The 22202-nt window shown below is 35.9% G+C and overlaps 1 long non-coding RNA gene across 1 annotated transcript; it reads left to right on the top strand.

Annotated features, from left to right (window-relative positions):
- Positions 1-716: 716 nt before the first annotated feature.
- Positions 717-15124, top strand: LOC121478944. Its single transcript, XR_005984624.1, has 3 exons — positions 717-785; positions 14044-14214; positions 14593-15124. It is a non-coding gene; the product is annotated as an uncharacterized LOC121478944 (long non-coding RNA).
- Positions 15125-22202: the final 7078 nt, after the last annotated feature.

The following is a 22202-nucleotide window of genomic DNA, read 5'->3' as shown; positions in this document are numbered from 1 at the left end:
GCTTACTGTGGTTTGTCACTTAGAGGTGATCACTCACATGGTGAAGAAACAAGTTGAGCAGATAGTAGAAGTAAACTTTTTTGCTCTTCCTTGAAATAAAGTAAAATAGAAATCTACATTAATGAACCCTACCTTTTATAATGAATTGGAGTGAAACTGATGATTCGTTCAAGTTCCCCTCACCAACTTCATTAACTTAATGTAATATACAATGAAAAGGACCTTACCTACCATGTTTATAATTAAAATGTAAATGTTCAGTATATCCATCTCATACTCAGTTCTAAGTACCTAAACACATCTCATGGTACAATTCACCATCTTGCAAAACTATGCAAAATAATTCTCGTTGCATGATATTATATGTGTCCTATTACTATTTGGATGCTACTATCTGTACAGATGATAAATAACAGGCGAAGACAAACCCATAATTTTGAGTATTCTGTAGGCTTTGATGTAACTGGGTTTTTTTCTTCACTCACATCTCAATTTCCTCCACGTACTTTTACCCGTCTCTTCTGCTAACTAGGACACCAACAAGCAGGAGGATGAGAGGTAACTGAAAAGAAAACTGAATTTGGACAAAAAAGAAAATATAAGCAGTATCCAACGATCTAAGAAGAAAACCCCAAACATTTCAGAATGTCTTTGTTCTATTTAATTCCTAACAGAACACCACATCTGTTAAAATACTGTTGTTTTTTATTTTAATCAGCACACTTCCATCTCTTTGGCAAGTTTATCTGCAAGAGCAAGTGTCTTTGTTTATCTGCAAGAACAAGGTAAGTAGAATTGGTAATCCAAAATTTGCTTGGCCAAGTCAAGTCCTCTGGCTACAATATTCTCGTCTCTCCACTCTTTGTATGTTGGCAACATTCATTGTCTCCCAGTTTAGGGGAATTACAGAGGCAGAACCTTAGTAAAATACACACTGATAGGAATCTAAATTGTCATTAGATTCTCTGATAAAATTTTTAAAAACACATTCAATGCAAAGGCTACTTATTTGAGATGCTAACATCTTGTGCTGTTCTCTGCCAGCTGGGGTTGTTAAAAGGCATTAGAGACAGGCTCTGCACCCATTCATCCTTTGGTTTTTGAAGTTACGTATACTTCCATACTACTTGGCAAATAACCACTGCCGTTGCTCCCTGCGTGTTTCCCAGCCACCACAGCAGCCAGGGCCTTGGGACACCTTGGAATTCTACAGGATCCAATAGCTAAAGGATTAATGGACAGCATAGATAAGCTCCAAACTTCAGCATTGGCCAGCATGCTTGTTGGTTTGTTTTTAAAGATTTATTTATTTATTTTAGAGAGACACAGAGAGAGTGTGCAAGTGGCGGTGGGGCAAAGGGAGAGACACCCCACATCTGTACCAGTTGCTAAATATTTTTAGTATCAACCCTGATTATGATGGCAGTTTAAATGTCCTGGGAAGAAGGTGTGTGGGTGCCTCAGTCGGTCAAGTGGCTAACTCTTGATTTCTGCTCAGGTCATGATCTCAGGTCCTGGGATGGAGACCCCTGCAGGCTCCATGCTTGAGATTCTCTCTCTCCCTCTTTCTTTGGTCCTCCCCATCCCCACATATGTGTACACATGTGCTCAAAAAAAAAAAAAGTGTTCTGGGAGATGAGAGAATGAGGTGATTAACTCCAACCCTGGCAATTTAAGGAAGCCTAAAAAAAGCAGTTGAAATGTGACCTAAGTCTGTAGGTAAGAGAAATAAACTTTCTTTTCCTGTCTAGTCTTTTCTCATTTGATGTTTCTAATTGCTCCTGTATTAGGAATTAAAGCTGTTCATTTGCTTGCTTATGTTGGTTTATAAGAATGGTGTGCTGAGTAAGAAGAAAGAAGTTCTGATCAAAAGTGAAGGACCTAGGGGCACTTGGGTGGCTCAGTAGGTTGAGCGTCAGCCTCTTGGTTTCAGCTCAAGTCACAGTCCCAGAGTCCTGGGATTGAGCCCCAGTCAGGCTCTGTGCTCACTGGGGCTGGCGGGGGGGGGGGGGGCGCTGCTTGTCCTTCTCCCTCCCCCTTTGCTTCATGCCTTACCTCCACCCCTGGCCTCACATGTGCAAGAGTGCATCTCTCTCTCTCTCTCTCTCTCTCTCCCCCAAATAAATAAATAAAATCTTACAAATTTGAAGGATCTCTCCTGCAGATCATGTGTCAGTTTGACCTTAAAGTCTTAAGCCAGCAACTATAGTTGTACAGGAATCGTTTTATTTCCTGATCCTGGTCTCTTCTGGCTGGTTGAGATTAGAGCCAGGAACTTCCATGTATGTGGATATTAAATGGCTTTTGAAAACATTTGCAAATAAATGATTATTGAGGCAATTTTATAAAATCAAGCCCTCTGAACTCAGTATATTTGATATGTCGTTTTTGTATGCTACTGTACCTACTACATTTAGGAATGTTAATGAGAAGACAAGATTTTATCCAACATTTTTATTAGACCCATAACTTAACCAAGATTTTGTTCCTGTTGTTGATACTCCTCTCTTAAGCCTTGGAATATGAAAATAGTAAAGGAGACAAAAATTTTAGGCATAGTATTTAAAAGATTCTGTCGAGTAGGAAAGTCTAGTATAAAAAAATAATAAGTCATATTTTTATACAACATTAAAATGAAAAAACTTCAATGATAGTTGCTTAAAATGTCTACAATTACAGGGAATGCATAAGGGCCACCCCCTACTGTTTTCCATTCAAATGAATGGAAAGCACATGGGTAAATTACCACCTGCAGTGCATGATAGCGGACATGGTAAGCAGCTGTCACTGTAGCCCTGTAATTATGCAAGTATCTTTCCACTATTATACAATTAGAAAGACCTATCTTTCTTCTACAAGGTAATGTTTTTGTTGATGTCAAGAGCACTGAACTATCTATACTTGTTCAATCACGTATCTGAATATTACTGGGAACTTATTATTTTTTTTATTATTTTGAGAGCTCTCTGAGAAATTTCTATCATAATAAGAAAACTTATCTTATTCTAGTTAACTCTCATAAATAAAAATTTGTCAACTTTGTCTATCTTCTTTCCAGCGATCAGCCGATCAAGATGGCAGGTAGGGAATCAAACCTCTTAGAAATGCTTTTTGAAAAAAAAAAATAAAAAAAAAAATAAAAAAAAAAAAAAAGAAAAGAAATGCTTTTTGAGTATCATAAGTGAATCAGAGGACAGAAGTAAAAACTAAAGCACATTTATTCAATATTTTTTCCATGTCACCTTTATGATTTAAAAAATTAGATTTTAAACATCTAGAGTTTAATCAAGCTTTAAAATCTGAAATGTTTCAAGATTACCAAGGAATGGAGATTTCATTGAAACTTAGAATATCAAAAAATTATGATTTACCATAAATAAAGGTATAACATTTTGCCAAAGTTTATGAATATCAGAAGGCACTTGACTAAAAAGAGAAATGTTTTGACTTGACTCAGAGCTAATCAGTAATAGTTGCACACAGTGACTTGAGCTATGAATTTATGAGTCTCTTGTATAAGAGAAGCAGAATTGGTTGGTTGGTTGATGATACAAAGCCATAACACTTGCATGTATATTAATTGCAATTCATCTATTTCTAGTTTGGAGCCTAAAAATATATATTTTATAATTCATAATCTCACTAATTATACTAGCATTTTATTTTTTTAAGGTTTTTTTTTTAAGATTTTATTTATTTATTCATGATAGTCACAGAGAGAGAGAGAGAGGCAGAGACACAGGCAGAGGGAGAAGCAGGCTCCACGCAGGGAGCCCGACGTGGGATCCGATCCCGGATCTCCAGGATCGCGCCCTGGGCCAAAGGCAGGCGCCAAACTGCTGCGCCACCCAGGGGTCCCTATACTAGCATTTTAAATAAAGACCAACCAAATAGAAGGTCACATTGTAAACTAAGAGTCACTCCTAAATGCTGCTAACCAGATTATTGAGGATTTGAATTTAGCATACATTAGAAAAGCCTGAATTTCAAAACAAGTTCAATATCATGTGCTAATAAAACCTGTATTTACCACTTGATAGAATCAACTGAAGAGGTTGTTTTTTAATGTACTTAATTTTTCCCTATCTCTACTCCTTGAATTCTTTAAGTCAAATGAAAGCCATGTTTACTGCCATGTGTCATAGATTTGATGTTCTCCATTCCTGTAGCTGCTGCATAAGCACTAGCCCTTAAAAATCTTCTACCTCTGTATCAAGAAGGAATTTCTGTTTTTAAAGTAGCAGAAAAACCTGGAGCACTTGGGTGTCTAAGCCGGTTAAGCGTTCAGCTCTTGGTTTCTGCTCAGGTCATGATCTCAGGATCGTGAGATTGAGTCTTGCGTTGGGCTCTCACCCAGAGTGGAATCTGCTTGAGATTCTCTCTCTCTCTCTCTCTCTCTCTCTCTCTCTCTCTCTCTCTCATTCTGCCCCGCCCCCCCACTCACACACAGTCATGAACACATGCTCTCTCTCTTAAATAAATATTTTTTTTTTAAGTAGCAGAAAATCCAAACAGGGTTGAGCCCAAAAGGTTTCTACTGCCCAAGGTAACTAAAAAGTCCTGACACAAATCTGGTTTTAGGAGTCCATCTCTCACTGCTTCTTGGCTCTGCACTCCAGCATCGGCTTTGTGTCCAACCTGGCAGTTTTTTCAAGGTGGTAATATGGTCTCTACCGGTTCTAGGCTTGGAACCAACAGTCCCAAGTTCATAAAAAGAGAACTATTCTTTTCCAGAAGTTTGAGCTAAAATCCTATAAAATCACTCTCTTTGGTTGAAATTACATCATGTAACCATCCTCAAAGAGATAAGACACAGTGTCTTCTGATTGGTCAGGGCTGACTCATTGCCTACCTCCAAAGCTACAAAGGAATCAAATATGTCAGAACTATGGTGCTTGGCTGGCTCAGTTGGAAGATCATGCAACTCTTAAACTCTGAGGTGGTGAGTTTGAGCCCGACTTGAGTGTAGAGATTACTAAAAATAAGTAAACTTTAAAAAAAATATCAGAATTGCATGGACCCACAATGAAAAAGAAATGATTCTTTCTGGAGCCGCACTATCTAATAGGAATATATTGTAAACTATGTATATAATTGTAAATCTTCTAGTAGCCACATTTTAAAAAGTAAAAAGGAATAGATGGGGTTAATATATAATTATAAGATATAACATTCTTTAATCCAATATATTCAAACATTATTTTACCATCTTATCAAAATTTTAAAATTATTAAAATTATTTCCATTCTTTCATTAAATTTAGAGTACATTTTCAAAATTCAGTGCAGATTTTACACTTGCAACGTAATTCAATTAAAAATTCATTTCCTCCTTTGCACTAATCTTATTTTGAGTGTTCAATGCCATATGAGGCTATTGATCACGAAGAATGAAACGATATGGATCAAGCACCACACCTCTGAAGTCCAGAGGGCACTTGAAGTACAATGTTATCAAAATAAAAATGAACGCTACCAATTGGCAAAACAGGATATATACTGTAGCTTCCTTAGCCCAGTTTCTTGTTTTTGGTCTCTCCACATTCTGGTACTATCAATAAGCAGACCAACAAAATGACTAAGAAGCGAAACAATATAGACTATAATTTAAATCTGTTTATAGGTCGGCCCAATTTATTTTTTCTAAACTAACTTGTTACCTTTTTCTGCATCTAAATTCCCTCAGCCTGAGAGTTTTCATTACCTACTGCCACATATTTCTTAGTTATCCCTGCAGGGGTGGGTGTCATTTGCAAGAGTTTAAATGGTTTAGGGAACATGTGGAAACATGGGGGCATTTTTAGTGGTTTCAGTGAGTAGGGTTTTCTATCCTGATGTTTAATAGGCAGGAAGGAGCCAAGGATGCTAAACATTCTGCAATGGGTTGAAAAACCCTGCAGAAGAAGACTATTTTAATCAAAATACCGATAATGGTCCCAAGTAAGAAACACTCACTGGTGTACTGATGACAAGCTCTTTGTAGGGCAGGAATTTGTTGAATTTGCTGATTTCCATGGTGTAAATACTCCCACAATGGCTAAATTCAAGCTATGAGCATGCAATTAAAAAAAAGTTACAAAAAAAATAGTTACAAATATTTTGTTGAATATGGGTTCTAATGCCTTGAAATATGCAAAAATATGTGTATCATAGTGACTTTTACCAGAATAATTAAAAATTCAGGATATCCAACAAATTCACAATGATGATTATGATTATCCAATATAGGGGACTGAGATTGGAAAAGCAAATTAAAAGTTGATGTTATTTAATGTTTTAAGTTTTAATAAAGAAATAAAGAGAACATAGTAATGCAATACTTGCATGTATATATATGTGCATATATATAATTTCAGTAAAACTTCAAAAAAAGCATTGACAACTGTTATATAATTTTGGATGGAGACAGAAATGATCTTTGAAGTTGCATCATATTCAGTTTCCTTCTCTCTGCTTCATGAAACATGAAAGAGATGCTTCCCATTGAGAAATATATTTTCTTCCATCTAAAACTTTCAGTTTTAAACTTTAATATTTAATCTACTAAATCCTGGTTTACTCTGTATCCTGTCTGAAACTTAAATCCATGTAAAGCTTGAAAAAATAAAACACCCAAATGCTATACATTTAAAGAACTTCCTTAATTAACTTCATAAAATCAATAATTTTGAAAATGTTTGTGTTTTAGCAATTTTTACCCTAGTTGTCTAAAGATCTCAAATTTTTGTAATGCTAAGAACATAGTTTCATGATTTTTAAAAATATTTTATTTATTTGAGAGAGAAAGACCATGAGCATTGAAGTAAGGAAGGGAGGGAAGGGGGAGGAGAGGGGAGAGAAAGGGAGGGGGAAAAGAGGGAGGGACACCAGCGAGGAGGAAGGAGAAACAGACCCCTGCTGAGCAGGGAGCCCAATGAGGGGCTCAATCCCAGGACCCTGAGATCACAACCTGAGCCCAAGGCAGATGCATAACCAACTGAGCCACCCAGGCATCCCCATAGTTTCTTGATTTTTATACTTAAAATTTAACTTAAGAAAAGTTTGCATTTGTGATAATACATGATGAAAAAGATTGACTTACGAATACTTGAAAATGCCAACATTTCTCAATTTAATAAGGAAGTACATAAACCTATGTTTAAAACTATTATATCTGGATTAAATATAAATTGGTTTGGATTTTTATATCAATTTAGAAAGGCATGCAATTATTGAAATAGTGATAAATTGGTGTAGTATTTTTTCTTAAGAAATTAGGTCCCCCAAAGATGAAGCTCATGTTCATTGCCAGTACTGTCAAAATAAATATGTTTTTGGATTTAGAGAAGTATTCTTATCAAGAAGAAAATCCAGGATTTTTACTATGAAGTAAAATACTTGCCATCATAGAGAAAACCAGAAACATGACATCATAATGCCCCCTATTGTTTAAAATGGGGTATGCATTGGAAATAGCTCCCAATATATACAAATAAATGGGCATTTTGGTAACTTGTGCTGACATTCAAAACAAATACAAACGTGGGGAAGAAAAGTCACCTGGACTCTTAAGAGAGCACTTCCAAACAATTTAAGATTCATAACTTGAATAATCTGCCCATGAAAAGGGGAATTCTAAGAATTCCGGAAGACACAGATTAAAATCCCATTGTAAATCCCATTGTGTGGGAATAACAGTAAATGTATTTCAATGTCTATTTTTAATTAATATGCTTAAGTATTTGTCATCTCATTATATTAATGAACCTAACAGACACCATACCTGCCTCTAAATACTCAAGCATCATATATAAAAATAGCTAAAAATTCAGGTTAACCCTGTGGAAAGAGAAAGATGTGATAGATGGACTGGCCACATGATGGCAACATTTCACCATATAAATGCAAATAAGCCAGAATTTGACAGTGGAAATCCCCCTGATTTAAAGGAAGTGTTTAAAATAAGGAGTAAAGGCCCACTTCCTCTATAGCAGTTTATTACTTTTATAGTACTACTTTATTTTCTCCATAGAAAAGGAAATATTATCTAAAATCCTACTCACTATCTCCATTTCAGTATGGAGATAGTAATTTTATTTTGTAGCTGAACAGGTCAATTCCCACATGTAATCTGGTTTACATGCAAGGCATACTTTATTTCAACCTTTTAAAATATTCTATTAAATTTAAATTTCAATGTGTGAAGGATCTGTTGATTTTTTTTCCCCTTGAAACTGTTATGTATTATGGAAGACTATTTTAAAGCAGCACTGTCTCCCTAATCTATTCCAAATCTATATCCTTGCTCAGCTATTCCCTGAAAGCCCTCCCTGGTGAGAGAATCTACAGAAGCCTTCTGGACTCCACAGCTGTTTCTGGCATCCAAACTGCAAATAGCCCTGGGGTTGGAGGGAATCTGATTATGCTTTAGTGGAAACACCTAGAGCGGGGAAATAAGACATTCCAGTTCTCCTGACAGCTGGGCCCAAACTGGTTTCCAAGAGAATCTTCAATTGTCTATGATATTATTGACAACTAAACAATTAGGTCCACAACATTTAAAAGAATCAAGAGGTTATATTGGATTAAATACTGTGGTAAAGCTTAAAGTAGGTGATATACTTTTCTATTCAGGAGACATCTTCAAGTCCCATATTGAACTTCATATGCAATGGAAGCTAAGCCACCCACGTTCTGAAATGCCCTGATATATGTACTAGTTGTTCCTACGCTGATCTATGAGGTGATAATGGGTGGTAACTTCCCTATTCATTAACATATAAACCTAATCAAAGATACAATACTCTTAGAAATTAACCAACATTCTTGTATTCTGTGGTCGGAGAGTAGAGACACAATACTCCCACAGATGGGTACCCTGAGTCATTAGATAAAGGCAAAAAAATAGCAATGTCTTTTTACAAAATTAACATTTCTATGAGAAGAGCAAGCCAACCCTCACATTCCCAAAACTGACAAATAGCAATATTTTGACTTTAAAAACATGTATGTTTTATCACTCAAACATGAAGCAGAAACAATGAAGGTAAAAATTAAGTATAATTAAATTACAATTTGCATCACAGGTTAATAATGGCTAAAGCGGGTAGTAATGCATCTCCAGAAAATCATTAGACATGAAACAGTCATGATTTGCCACATAACAAGTAATTTAGGCTACTGTGAATATCACAGTGAAATATACATAAATAAATATATATTTGTAATATAGACACACAAATATGTAATTGAAATTATAGAGCAAAGATAAAAGAACACGTGCTGAATTATTTACAAAAATTTTTCTGTTCTGAGCCTACTTATGATCCCAAAATCTGTACTCTCAGAAAAACTGATGGAACAAATATGGTACAATGATTCAAACATAATAGAGGACCACTATTTATACTCATGAAATATTAATATATTTTCTAGTCACCACTGATGTTGCAAAGAAACAGAAAAAAAAAGAAATTTATTTCATGAAGAAAATTTGTATTATTTGTGATTTCCTTTTAATTCATTAGGCAACCAGGAATCTTAGGATGCTTGGCTAGCATTGCTCCATAGATCAGGGATCCATGGAAATATCAATAACCCCAATCTACACGCAGGATAAATAATATGTACAGAAGATAAGGTTTAGTTTTTGTATGGTGATCTGTGGTAGAGAAAAAATAGGGAAAGAATCATAAAAATTTGTGCAGGGAGTTTTGTTCGTTTGAGAGTGAGACACAAACACGTATAAATATTGGTATTCTCATTATTTACCACTACTATATGTGTAGTTCCAAATAATTTTAAATATACAAATTATAATTTATATTTTATATTATTTATATCTTATAAAAATAAAATCCTCCCTTGCATCTTAAATGTTACTTCATAAAATCACTGTGAAATCTCAAAATCTGTAATTTTTGCCTCCATAACACAGGTTTCTCACCACTAGGTGGCTCTATTATGAAAGTTCCGCCTTAGTTTTTAAATTATGAATATTTATAGTTCTTTTCAATGTACTATATGAAAAAGCAGAAAGGAAGAAACAAGCAAACAATATTAACTAATTGTTCTGTGTCAGCTGTTTCATATTAAAGGGCCAAATTTTGACCCTAATTACTAATCCCCAGTGAGAATCAATTCCAATTTCTTACCTCCTTTTTCTTTCTTTTCGGTAATTTATTTGTATCTTTAATTTGCATGTATTTATATCTATTTATTAACTTTTTGTTAACATTATAGACATTATCTATTTACTTCCCATAACAGTTAAATTCAGGATCAGGCATTTTTCATCTCTTCCTATATTCTTGACTCTAGGGTGTTTGGGAACTTCACAAGCAATACGTAAATTCTTCAGGTCATTCTAATAAAATTTATATTTGCCTTTTGCTGATACTTCACAAAAAGAACATATGTCTTTATCACAAAGCAACATTAAGTACTCTATTAGGTATTTATTCTTAAAGGTAGCTGAGTAGCCCAAAGCTGGTAGTCTGCTGGTTTGTCAAAGTTCTGTGGTCTAGGCTCAGTGACTATTATAGAAATTCGTCCAGTGCCATTCAACCATTATGCCTATATTTTACCTAAAATTTTACTTTCAGTTGAAGCTCCAAAGCTGTCAATAAAACAGGATAATTCCTCCTGTGTTTAAAATAGGGATCAGAGAAACTATGCTGAACTTGCTAAGCAACCTCCCCTCAAATAGACACCTTAGCCCATCACCCATGCGAAGTATATAAGAGGTAAGAGGAACATTCAGGAGTGACTGAGAGAGGATAGATTTTTGGAGAGAATGGCTAGAGGGCCATGCAATCTCCCAGCCCTGGGAGGAGGGGAAAAATATGTTTCCTACCCACAAAATAAGTGGAAGAAATTTAACCCAATCATCTGGAGAACTCAAGCTGGATGGAGTACACATAGCACTGGAGCCAGCATCTAGCTCTCAACTGGAGATCAGTGAAGTCAGAAATCAAGCAGGAGTCATCTGAACATTTGAGTGAGAGCCAACACACATGTGTTCCTGTAGGCCACAGTGACCCAGGGAGATCCCCAGGTGATGGGATGAATTGATTTCAAAAGGATCCGGTAGACACCTTTGAACTATTCCAGGATATAGAAGCTAAAGGAGAGTCTAAATCATCAGGAAAGAATGACCTTTCTACTATGCCTGTGGTTACGCTACCAACAAAGACACAGATTCATTTATTGCATTTTGAATTTGACTTTTTAGGGATTGAGTTTTTCAAATAGCTTTATAATTCAAGGTAGCTTTATAATTATTGAAATATATAAGTGGTAGAAAAGTCAAATCTATAGAACAAAGTATATTCAGTGAAGTCTCGTTGCCATCCTATCCCTTCTGCTCCGCTACATCCTGATTCAATAAATAGATAGATGAATATATCCATAGATGTATGCATACATTTATGTGATATCCATGATCTATATATAAATAACACACATGTACATCAGAGAGAGAGGGATAGAGATTCTACAGCTTCATAGCCCTCCATTATGTGAATACATCAATTTCTGATTGATAGGTATTTGGTTATTTCCAGTCATTTTTTTTTCCATCAAAAACAGTGGCTGATTTTTAGAGGATACTTTGGCAAGAAACAGAACTTATAACGTTTTGAAGGCCCTTGTAAGAATTTTGGAGATTATTTTAAGGGTGCCCATATGCCAATGAAAAGTTTCAAGAAGAGGATGGCATAAAATGCACTTTGTTTTATCTAAGACCACATGAACAGAAGAAGAGAAGCCCCTTAAGATGACTATTGTACGAATTGCAAAAGCAATGCGATGTTACGAAAATCATTTCTGGGGAATCCCTGGGTACCTCAGCGGTTTAGCACCTGCCTTGGGCCCAGGGCCTGATCCTGGAGTCCCAGGATCCAGTCCCACGTCGGGCTCCCTGCATGGAGCCTGCTTCTCCCTCTGCCTGTGTCTCTGCCTCTCTCTCTTTCTCTCTCTGTGTCTTTCATGAATAAATAAATAAAATCTTTTATAAAAAAATAAATAAATAAAAATAAAAAGGAAAATCATTTCTATTTATGAAGTATGAAGTATGGCCTTCGCTTACCCTGAAGCCTACAATTTGAGATAATTTCCTCGGAGAGCAGATTTATGTAGCAAACTAAATTTTGCAAGATATTTCAAAATAGGTTTCCAAGAATAAAATTTTGATATCATATTACCTGGTCCCAGTGCTTATATTTATTTAACAGATATAGAGTATATGTAAAAATCCCATATAGATTATAAATTATTTAAGAAAAATGCAGAGTAACTTCTATATGTAAACAAAACTGAAATCTGAAAGAGTTTTTTGGTCAATAAGAGTCCTGACGGTCCTTTAACTTTTTCAGAATCTGTAAAGTTTTTTTGAAACCATATCATTTGCTCTCCTATGATACTACACGTTAAAACTAATAATGTAATTAAAACTTACAGAAGTAGACAGTGATATTGCTTTTTCCCTCAGAAGTTCCTTTTAGACTTACATAGTCATCTTTATTGTGCAGTTGTATGGGTTTATATTGTAGCATCCAAAGTAAAATTATCAATAAATATAGGTTCTCTGTCATAGTAAATGCAATATTTACCATCAATTACCAAATGCTGAACTTCATGAAAGCTCAAACACATTTTAAAAGAAAATTGGTACTGTTTCCAGGCAAAAACTCAGGTTATTTTCTTTCTTTTTATTCAGGTGGCCTAATCTTGAATAATCTAGATTAATAAGGAATAATCTACAGAGGATGCTTTGTTTCCTTTTTGGTTGATTTTTGTGTTTGCCTTCTTTTGCCTTGTGAAAACATGTAAATTCGCATTCCCCCCAAAAATGTAACAGTTGCATTTTAATATTCTAGCTACAAATAATAAATCTTACTGAGATCCCTGTTCTATGAAGTAAACCTTTATACTACCTAATAATAAAAGTATCTATTTCTAATCCTGACCATATGCTAGATGCTGCTATCTATCCTTTGCTTCTCATTATAAAATCTGAGCTCGGGCAGCCCAGGTGGCTCAGCGGTTTAGTGCTGCCTTCAGCCCGGGGCCTGATCCTGGAGACCCGGGATCGATTCCCACATCAGGCTCCCTGCATGGAGCCTGCTTCTCCCTCTGCCTATGTCTCTGCCTCTCTTTCTCTCTCTCTCTCTCTCTCTCTCTGTGTCTCTCACGAATAAATAAAATCTTTAAAAATAAATAAAATAAAATGTCTGAGCTCCCTAAATTCAGTTTCCGTTCTGTAGTTCAACTCACTGTATATGTATTCCTCTTTTAAACCCCCTTTGGAATTAGGTCTGAGGAAGCCAACACAAAAATAATGACACTTAAGCTACTGCTACAGCTGTACATATTAAATTGTCCATTGCCCTTGATCCAAGAGTCTCACATCTTCTGCCAAAATCTATGAAACTATGGCAGGCTAACTTACCTTGCAAATACAGTAAAATCTCAGATTCTTCACAGTTCCTGACAACAAATAGAACTCTCCTACACGAAAAGACCAATGGACCACTTGGAACCATGTTGACTACGTTGGCTCTTGCATGCTGGAAAGGCCAGCAGTCCATCCCTCTTAGAAAGACAGATTCCTGTTCTGGGTATAGCTTTGCCATCCTTACTTGCGTGGTTTCAGTAAGCACCATGTTAAAAACCTTAACATCTTGGGGTTTATGGATTTCATATAGCATGACATCAGACTAGGGGACCTACTTTGCAGTGAAAGAGGTGTGGGAGTAAGCCCATTACAATGGAATCCAATAATCATATTACATACCAAACCATCTAGAAACAGCCAACCTCACAAAATGATGGAACAGTTTTAAATGTTTAACTATAGCACCAGCTCAGAGGCAATTCTCTGAGGAAATGGAATACCATCTTTTTACACGTATTAAATGCATTCAATCAGAGGTTTCAACTTGGCATTTTGTTTCCAATAATAAAAATAGATTCACATACCAACAGGTAAAAGCAAGAATGACATTATGTACTATTACTTCCAGTAATACAATAGGAATTTTGTGCTTTCCATCCCTACAACTAGACTATGCAGGAGCGGAGGTCCTGAAACCCCAAAACTAATATACTCTTACCAATGGAATTGGCAAGAATACCACTACATTAGAAGCTAAAGCTGCCACCAAGACACCTTGTCCACTAGAACCCCTTGTGTTGAGATACCAACAGGTAATATGGAAGTCACCGCACCAACAAGGTAAGTGATTCTGCATGGCATGAGAAGGCAGTGGGGCAGGGAGGAATTCATACAGAACCCAAGTTTTCCAGTAGGGCATTTCCTGGTACTCCCTTACCCCCTTGACTAGATATATGCAGAAACTAGATATATGTCAAGAACTGTGAAGAATCTGAGATTCTGAGGAAGGTATGATCACTGAGCACTCAAACTCTCAGGAATGAATGTTTGGATCACACCACCATATAAGCAACCAAAATATGCTAAGGTGATAGGGGAGGGCACGGAGATTTAGAATGAATTGTATGGGAGGAAATGGGTGAGTGAGGACCAGTGGCAGTCTAAGATCAACTGCAGTGTTTGGGACTATAGTTTATTAAACAAATTTCACTCTAAAAGTTTCCCCTCAGGAAGGCAGACCCAGAGGAACTATGGAGGAAATTCTCCCCAAGTAAATATGAAGAAGTAAACTTGTGTGGAACCTGTGCTGGACTGTGGCAGGATGCTTCCAGCCAAAGATGGAACATAGAAGGGACTCCTCTGATGGGTGACTTTGGCTCAAGTACTCCAACTGGCTTGCTGAAACTTTCCTCAAACTGCTTGTAAACCCCGCTTTCATTCCTTTCCTCCCTGACAGGAGTCAGAACTGCATTAGAGCTTGAATGCTCGCCCCACCTTCTCTAGCTCCTTCCTATTTGTGCCTCTCCGATGTTTTCCCCAGTACATTTCTTGCACATCTAAACCCACGTTGGTGTCTCTGCCTTTTAGAGGACCCCAACTAACCCAGTGACATTGTGAACAAGTACATAAAGAATAAAAGACTTTCTATTAGATAAGTCACTACCATAGTTGTCAACAGTGATCTTCGTTGGCTTTCATGGATTTGATCATCATCAATTCTGTGAATGTGTGTCAAAAATAGACATTGACTACCCTGATTTGCTCTACCACAGGGCAATTATATAACTTGGCAGGGATATTCTATTGTGATTTTCTTGAGCTCAGAGGCAAGGTTAAAACTTTTGTGATCAAGAACCACCTTCAGGGTGCCTGGGTGGCTCAGTCGGTTAAGTGTCTGACTCTTGATTTCAGCGCAGATCATGATCTCAGGGTCATGAAATCAAGCCCTGAAAGACTGAATTCAACACACAGTTTACTTGTCCCTCTCCCTCCCCATCTGATCCTCCCTCTGCTCACTCACATACACTCTCCCTCTCAAATACATAAATAAAATATTTAAAAAAGAACCACCCTCAACCACTACCTTTGAATGCTGAACAGAGTTGGAAATAATTTTTGCTATATACTATAATATTTTTTCATTAATTTGACCTAGAATTAAAAGGCAAAATTATGAGTACTAATAACAGTACTTAAATGCAGAATTTATACTGCAGGAAAGTCATTTTGATGACAACTAATATTGTTTGAATCATAAGTGATGTCAAGCTGCCTTATATATGCCTCATAGATTGCCAGAAGTTAAGATAAAAAGAAATACCTTCATTACCACAGTTTTGCAGGAGATACACATTTCAAGTTTCAACTAAGTTCTAGTAGTTCCAAGTTCAAAGGAAATTTCCACATCTCAAAGTTCACTTAACTGTGTAAGTGAGGAACTTCCCCGCAACCTTCAACTGGAAATGAATAATCTGAAATGCAATGACAAGCTAAAAGGCAAATATCTAGAGAAGAATCTAACAGGATTCTGTGCCTTCCATATGCTCATGGGTTAATATCAATATTTGGCAGACCTACCTCTGTGAAAAGATATCTTCAAAGATGAAATACATATCTCATTATGGATCAGCATTGGCAGCTAAACACTTGCAGTTAATTTTGATGATAGGAAACAGTAATTTGAATGTCAATTAAGTGAAATATTATTTATAAAGAAGAATTCCATTCTTCTCATTCGTAGATTTGTATTATCAAAAATTGTCCTCAATTATTACATTTTGAATGTCATCAATAAGATTTGTGTAATTCTGTTTTCTCACTTGCTGTATACTGACTTCCATAATATTCTCAATTTTGCCTCTTGGCCCACAAAGCCTAAAACATTATCTGACCATGCTTTAGGTTATAAGTATGAAAGATTGAAAAACAGCAACCATATACAAAATACTGATTTTTTTTCTTGCATTCGGGTAGTAAATGCATACACTCCGTTTTCCAGCGTTTTGTTTGAGAACCATTCTATGATGCCTTCAAATGCAAGCCTGTTTACAACAAAACAGATATGAAAGTGAAAAAGTTCTAAGGAGGATTTCCAGTAGGATGCCATTTAAGCTTTTACAATCCAGTCCCTCTAATTATACCACCTGAAGCCATCATCTGTGGCTTGATGTAAGATGAAGTTATTTGAAATTGTTCAGCATGCTTCATTACAGTAATCTTAATATTGTATCAGACATACTATTAATCTAATCTGTTAATTGAATTTTGCCTAAAATGTTTTAGCTATATTTAAAATATAAGGATATATCAATAAAAGCAATCTAGAGTGAAATATATGATTAGACAGAAATTATATGTTTGGGCAGAACAGGGAGTTATTACAAATTCCATGTGCCTTGTTCCTAGTTGTACTCTGGCATACTCAGATACTTCCATAAGTTAGTGAGGAAAAACACTTGGAGTGAAATAAATATGAGGCTCCCACCCAACAGAAAGTTTAATAATATCACATAATAAATGAACTTGTGCTCACATTAATAATCTTTAAAAGATACAATGTTAGAACTATGGTACTACTAATAATGAGGCTTGTAAGAAATATGCACACCCAAAATGAAGCTTTAAATTAAAAATAATGAATATTAGTTATATTACTCTTCTGGATGGAATTTCAAGACTGTTATTAAAAGTATAAAACAAATTAGATTGAGATAGTTAATGCTCTTTTTATTATTTTGGAAGATAAATGCTTTTCTAGAATTAAATTCATCTCAAACTTATTCCTTCAGCATGCTAATTAATAGAACAAGATCATGGCTTTGTTAATTAAAATAAGATACCTCAGGGAATTGAAATTAATTTTGATGTCCTAATAGATATCCTTATCTCAATAAATCTCCCAGATGTTTTGTTAACATTATCTGAAAGTGAATAAAGCCATTTTGGGGCTGACTTTGGCAAAAGTGAGAGAGAATTATCGGTTTTAGGCTAATCACAATACATGAGGTAGATTAATGTAGTTTTTCATTAAGGCTAATCTCCATGGATATGTTAGAAAATTCAGAATAAGCTTTCAAACACTATATATCTAAGTCATTTGTTCAAATGTGATCCAGTTTAATAGTTACTGAAAGCTATAACCATCTGGCAGATGTTTTCTGGCCTATGTGGAATGAGTTGAGGGGCTCATTTCTATTTCTATTGAACACATGTCCAGGTCACCAGGAATACCACCACGATTTGCACCCTAATTAGCAATCTCAAGCATGTTGTGGGCTACACGGTAATGGAACATGGGCTACTCTCCAATTTTGGAAATGAATCTATTCAGATACAAATAGAAATGCCCTTGTAGGGTCAGCATCAAGAGAGCTTGCATTTCTGTGTAGTGTAAATTTCAAAAACAAAAAGACTTTTTTCTGGCTTAAGGTATTCATTTGATATTTTCCCTGAAAAATTCTTCTTTCTTACTAATAATTTCCAGATCTGGTATAGAACAAAGAGTATGGCTTTGTGGTTCTTAACATTTTGGGAAAAACAGACCCCTCTGAGAATCTAACAAAAGCTACAGAGCCTACTCCATATAATTAAGTTATGTACATATTCCAACATGTGTATACAAAGTCAAAGACTTTACAGAATATCATTGCCCTGACACAAGTAAAAGATCTTAGAAAAAATGATCAAGATTTTTCAGCGTAATGCATAGGCGAATATCAATAAAAAATGTGTTTTTCCACTACAAAAGCAGGCCCGATAAAAATACATATTAAGAATTTTTTAAAGATTCAGTAAAATTGTGACATCCCCCTTAACCTCCCTGGAATAGTACAAAAAATAAATAAATAAATCCTAGATGCTTTCTTAAGTTGGTAATCCTTTAACATCTGAGGTTATATTTCTCCAAATATATTTCTTTGGTCCCAGAGGCCATACATTCACTAAAAGTACCTGCACTTTACATCAGTCCATTTTGTTTATAAATATCAAATACATATTTTGAAAATGAGTAAAGGAAATCTTATTTAAAATGGAGTGAAGGGAAGGAGGGTGGGGGGTGGGGGGGAATGGGTGACGGGCACTGAGGGGGACACTTGACGGGATGAGCACTGGGTGTTTTTCTGTATGTTGGTAAATTGAACACCAATAAAAATTAATTTATTAAAATAAAAATAAAAATAAAAAATAAAATGGAGTGAAGAAGCCCTGAAGGGGGAGCTCTCATGCACGGAACACGAGTTGCAGCCTGTATAACCAGTAGCAAGAAAGAAGACAATTCTTAGCTTGACAAGGAAGGACACATTCCACACAGTAATTTTATCTCCTGCTTTTGAAAAAGAAGATCTCTCCCAGCCCAGGCAGCAATGCATTAACTACCACTTACAGACAATGAGAAACCTCCACAACTTCAAACTCTTGTTCTTTCTCCAGTGAACTTTTGTTCAAAATAATCCTCCCCATTTCCTCCTAAAATCTAATAAAAACTGTCCTTCTCTTTGTCTCTTTGGACTTGACTATGGTTTCTCATAGCTTGTTTGTCTGAATTGCAATTCCTCTGCTGTTCCTACGTAAACTCCTCTTGCTAGTAAAATAACTGACGATTTTATTTATTTTTTGACGATTTTATTTTTAAGGTTGATAAAAAAAATAAATAGAATGTTCTTGACCTGCTTGAAAAATAATTCCATAAGTACAAAAATGAAACTCTGGAAAGCAAATAATAATTTTCTTTTTACAGCAAATTTATACGCTTAGGTGGGTATACGGCACTGGGGAAAAGCCATTCAAGTCAACAGATCTATATTAAGTTAGAAAGAGATATACACAGGACAGAAGGAGTTCCTGTCCTTTTGACACTATGTGTGAGAGATGTACATGAGGAAACAGGCAGATATAACACAGTGTGTTATAAGCCATGACAGGGAAGGACAAGATGGCACTACAGCCCTTAAGGGGTAAACCCAAGAGACAGCTCAGGGTCTCTGGACCTAAGCTCCTGGAGGACCATGTATGTATCTTACTTGATTTTAAGTCTTATGTCTAGCATGAAGAAAGGACAAGAAAACGGCACATAATAGAGATTTTTGTATTGAAAATTCGATTTTTCAGTGAGGTGTTGGTGATGGTATGTGTGTACAATTAATGGAACATCAGAGATTTTTAACTAATCAATACACTCTTAGAAAATGTTATACAAATCTGAAAATCAGAAGAGAGGTATGAACTAATACGGATTTGGAGTTGACAGAGGCTAAAACCAGTCTGTGGATAAGACTGTTCAGGGAGACAGTATAGGGTGAGGAAAAAAAGAGATCAAGGACGGGAGGGGCATAGGTAACACTAAATTTAAAAGTTAGGTAAATACAGAAAATCCTCAGAAATGTAAAAGCAAAACCAAGAGAACATAATGTCCAATAAATCAGGAAGGAAAATGTTTTGAAACAAGGGAGTTGTCGACCCAGTCAAGTGCCAACAGAGGTTAAATGAGTAAACTTCAAAGCATTTTTAGGTTTGGAAACCAGAGGGCATTGTGTTACCTTGGAAACAGTTACTTCAGAGAAGCCATAGGTCTTTGAATTAGGAAACAGAAGCCAGATTGTCCTTGTCTAAGTAGAGAATGGTGATAGTGGGTAGGGGAGGAAGTGGAGAAGGCAAATATTGACATATTTCAGGAAGCTTCTATTCAAATAAAGGAGACAAAGGCCCTGGTTGTAACTGACCCAGACATAAACAGGACAAATGCTGCATCAGATTTTCTCTCATGTGAAATTTAAGTTCCTGTACAAAGCATTTCACACAGATTTAAGAACTTCCTGCCAATAAGGGAAGGTCAGTTAAACATTACAATGAATTACTAGCAATGGTTTGTGAAATCACCTTTCCTGTATGTTTATCTGTCCAAATTACTTGCAAAATGTGCCTGAGGGTATGGAGATGAAGCACAGAAACCCTGGAGACCCCTTACAGCTCTGAGCATTAGTGTTCCTTTTTTTTTTTTTTTTTAATTCAATTAGCCCTCTGAAAAGCAACTTTAAAAAAAGCCAGTGTAACAGTTCTCAGACTCTTCCTGGTTATAAAGAATATAAAATACGAGGGGAGAAATTAAACACAGATAACATATAAGTCCTTACTTCAATTTCCTTATCTGTAAATACTTGCAGTCAAATACTTACAATTTCCCTCATTCTTTTCTTGCCATTATTTGTTAGCTTCAACTTAAATAATTGGTTTCATTCGGTGAGTTCTCTTGTATGCTAATATATGCAAATATACATGGATTAAATCAGCCAAAGAATAAATTAGGTGAAAACTTGTGTAATTCTCCTCACCCTCCCCCTTTTTTTTTTTTTTTGCTAAACATAACACTTTTTGAAACAGAAAACTCTCAAATGTAGCTTTTTTTTCTGCTTTGTTTAAACTAGTAGACTATCTACTCTCTTCCCCTTTGGCACCCTAACGTAAGGAGAGTTCCTTCTGTGAGAGCCCCTAGGGCCTCTTACTTTGGTAAACCCATTTTACTTATGAGCAAAAATAAAAACTGAAAACTCTGCCCCTTGGGACAAACTGGATGGACCTTGGGGCCATTATGGTAAGTGAAATAAGTCAGAGGAAAACAAATACTGTATGGCTTCACTGATATGTAAAATTTTTAAAAGTCAAACTCATAAAAACAGTAGGATGGTGGTTACCAAAGGTAAGGGGGTGAGAGAATTGGAACTGGTAGGTATGTAAATCCTGGAGGATTAATGCACAACGGGTGTGTTACAGTCAACAATACCATAGTATCACCTTCCAAGCTGCTAAGGGATTAGATCTTAATGGTCCCCACCACAAAGAAGAAATAATTATGTGACGTGATAGAGACGTTACCTTAAATACTACAATCTATACGTGTACTAAATTAACACTTTGTACATTTTGAGCTTACACGGCATCATATGTCAATGACATTTGAATTCCTTCCAAACTCAGTATTGCCATCAAAATGCAGAACTCATTCAACAAATGGACAGATTGTAGTTGCTTATTAATTTGACAAATTCCTCGAAACTGTTCTCTTGGTAAGTTGAAGGCAGCAACCAAAAAAGAGAGCCCCAAAAGAAAAGACAAATGCCGTATCCTAAGAAAGAAAGTGAAAAGAATTTTACCCTGGGAGGTCACATTCTACTCCGGGGTTTCTCACTTTCACTTTCTGAAAGAACTGCTTGTAGCTGATCACATGTTTGTTTAATGAAGTGTCTAGCTTAAAATGAGTTAATGAACCTTTGTGGAGCAAAATAAGCAATACTGCTTTTTATGTGAATAGCAAGCTGATTATTGCTTCATTTCTACTTAACTGTAATATAGTCTGAAAGGATTATGCCACTAACATATTAGAGGGGATTTTGAGTGAATATTAAGACGCCGATTATACAATTTTTAGAATTTTCTAGACTAGTTTTCTTTTTAAAGAAAATTTTGAAAGCATATCACATCACATTTCTCTGTTTGAAAGAAAAGAAACAGTCTGAAATCTACCCATCCAGCATTCCTTGGGCCCCCAAATCCTGCCCTGCCCCTCACACCTCAGAAATCCCAGAGGCTTATTCTTGGAACATGAGGATTTCCCAAGACTTGTTTTGAAATGCACTGATCTAGTTAGTCTATTACCTTCTCACATTCCTTTCTTCTCCTAGCTTTGGCTATGTTATACCTCATAATTGCCTTCAACTGAACAGCAACCACAGAACATGATTGGACCCAATTTTGTGGAAAACATACACAGTAGTTTTAAAATAAAGGAAAAATTACTTGCCTTATCAATTTGCCATGATTACCTAAATTAAGTC

This window comes from Vulpes lagopus, chromosome 19, assembly GCF_018345385.1.
Source record: "Vulpes lagopus strain Blue_001 chromosome 19, ASM1834538v1, whole genome shotgun sequence".
In the NCBI taxonomy this organism is placed as follows: Eukaryota; Metazoa; Chordata; class Mammalia; order Carnivora; family Canidae; genus Vulpes; species Vulpes lagopus.
The sequence above is the reverse complement of the archived record's forward strand: the minus strand, read 5'-3'. Positions and strand labels throughout refer to the sequence as shown.